The following is a 2,421-nucleotide window of genomic DNA, read 5'->3' on the forward strand; positions in this document are numbered from 1 at the left end:
TTTTTTTTTTTTTTTTTTGAGTGAGTGAGAAAGAGAGACACAGAACAAGCAGGGAAGGGGCAGAGAGAGAGAGAGAGATGGAGGGAGGGAGAATGAGAATCCCAAGCAGGCACAGAGCCTGATGCGGGGCCTGATCCATGAACAATGAGATCATGACCTGAGCCAAAATCAAGAGTTGGACTCTTAACTGACTTAGTCATCCAGGTGCCCCTAGGTCAAATATCTTTTGATTATCTATTTCCACTACTATAAAGTTGAAATTAATAACACATCATTGTTTCTTTTTTCTTTTAAAAATTTTATTAAGGTTTTAATTTTAATTCCAGTATAGTTAACATACAGTGTTATATTAGTTTTAGGTGTACAATATAGTGATTCAATAATTTTATACATTACTCAGTGCTCATCATGGTAAGTGTACTCTTTAATCCCCTTCTCCTATTTCACCTGTCTCTCCACATTACCGCCCCTGTAGTAACCATCAGTTTGTTTTCTATAGTTATGAAGAATTAATTTCTTGGTTTTTCTCTCTCCTTTATCATTTGTTCATTTGTTTCTTAAATTCCATATAGGAGTCCAATCATATGGTATTTGTCTTTCTCTAACTAACTTATTTCACTTAGCATTATATTCTCTAGCTCCATCCATGTTGTTAAAAATGGCAAGATTTCATTCTTTTCTGTGACTGAATAATACTCCATTGTATATATACACACTACATCTTCTTTATCCGTTCGTCTGTTGATGGACATCTGTTGATGTGCTGCTTCCATAATTTGGCTATTGTAAATAATGCTGCAGTAAACATAAGGGTGCATATATCCTTTTGAATTAGTGTTTTTGTATTCTTTGGGTAAATACCCAAATCATTAGTGTGATTACTGGATCCTAGGGTGGTTCTAGCTTTAATTTTTTTGAGGAACTTCCATACTGTTTTCCACAGTGGCTGCACCAGTTTGCATTCCCACCAATAGTACACGAGGGCTCCTTTTTCTGTACACCCTTGCCACCACTTGTTGTTTCTGTTTCTCATAGTTTCTTTGGTAAAGCACAGTAAGCTAAGTACAATGTGATATTTTGTTGGCTTTATGCATGAGTAGTCAAATATGAAGCGAAGCAATAATAAAATCTCCCCCATGTAACCTGTAACCATTTTAGGTCTAACAGGTTACAGTTGACAAGAGTTTCACTCTTTATAAATAATGCCAAGGATAAAAACTAACAAACAAAGGTTCTGAGTCAATAGAGTGCAAGTTTAGAATATGAGTGGTTAGCCTGAGGGCTCTGGATAACTTGGTGAATGAATGAATTATTTTGATGTTTTGGAAAGTACATTCGGCCCTGTGCATGTGTGTGAATACAGTGTACAAAAGGTGATTTGTTTTTGTTCACCATTTTCTTTCCCAAAATGAATTTTGGATTTATATATTCTTATGACACATTTACTTAAAAGTCTAAATAACACAGGAATGTAAAATGAACAAAGTAAAAATTCCCTATAAGCCTACCATACAGAGTTACTGTATTCTTTAAACATTTTGATGAACATACTTTTATACATATACCTGTCTGTAAGCATGCACATAGAATTTTACTTAAATGGATTTATACTATGCAGACTGCTTAATTTGCTTTTAAAACTCAATAGTATGTTGTCAGCAGCTTTCCTATCAATGAATTTTCCCTGCCATTTCTAATGGTGTCAGGGCATCACATTTTATGTATGGAATATAATTTATTTAACTAGTCCTTGGAATATATTTTTAGAGTTCACATAATCCATGTTTCATAATTTCATATGCTTTTTTAGTCTGTTAAAAAGTAGAAGTTTTGAAACTGAAAAAGTGTGAATGAATAAAACGTTAACTCCTGACTATCCAAAGATAGCTATAATTCTAGTGGGTAGTTTATGATTTATTCGTTATAAAACCATGTTTTCGTGTTCTACAAACACCTTGCAAAACTAAAAATCTGCTTTTGACTTTGATTTCATTTACAAGTTGGTATAAGACTCACAGTGGCATCTGAATAGAGGCCTCCCCGAAGTTTTTGTGCCACAGTTTAACTTTATACAGCCACTGCTATGAGTGAGGCGTTAGGGGTCTGGTCAAAGATTTATTATAATAATAATAGTAACTTGTGTGTTTTTTAAAGTTTATTTATTTTGAGAGAGAGACAGACAGAGACAGAGAATACACGTGAGTGAGGAAGGGGCAGAGAGAGGAGGAGAGAGTCCCAAGCCGACTCTGCACTGTCAGCACAGAGTCTGATGTGGGAATTGATCTCTCGAACCATGAGATGTTGACTTGAGCTGAAATTAAGAGTCAGACTCTTAACTGACTGAGCCACCCAGGCACCCTGGAAACTATGTTTTGACACTTATACTGTGTATGTCCCAAGCACTGTGCTTATAATGGTATT

The 2,421-nt window shown here is 35.2% G+C and overlaps 1 protein-coding gene across 1 annotated transcript in view; it reads left to right on the forward strand.

The window, feature by feature from the left end:
- Positions 1 to 2,421, forward strand: part of STAG2 (STAG2 cohesin complex component) — a 123,926-nt gene that overhangs the window by 50,321 nt on the left and 71,184 nt on the right. The window lies entirely within an intron of this gene.

The sequence above is a fragment of the Crocuta crocuta genome, unplaced genomic scaffold, assembly GCF_008692635.1.
Source record: "Crocuta crocuta isolate KB4526 unplaced genomic scaffold, BGI_CrCroc_1.0 scaffold482, whole genome shotgun sequence".
Classification (NCBI taxonomy): Eukaryota; Metazoa; Chordata; class Mammalia; order Carnivora; family Hyaenidae; genus Crocuta; species Crocuta crocuta.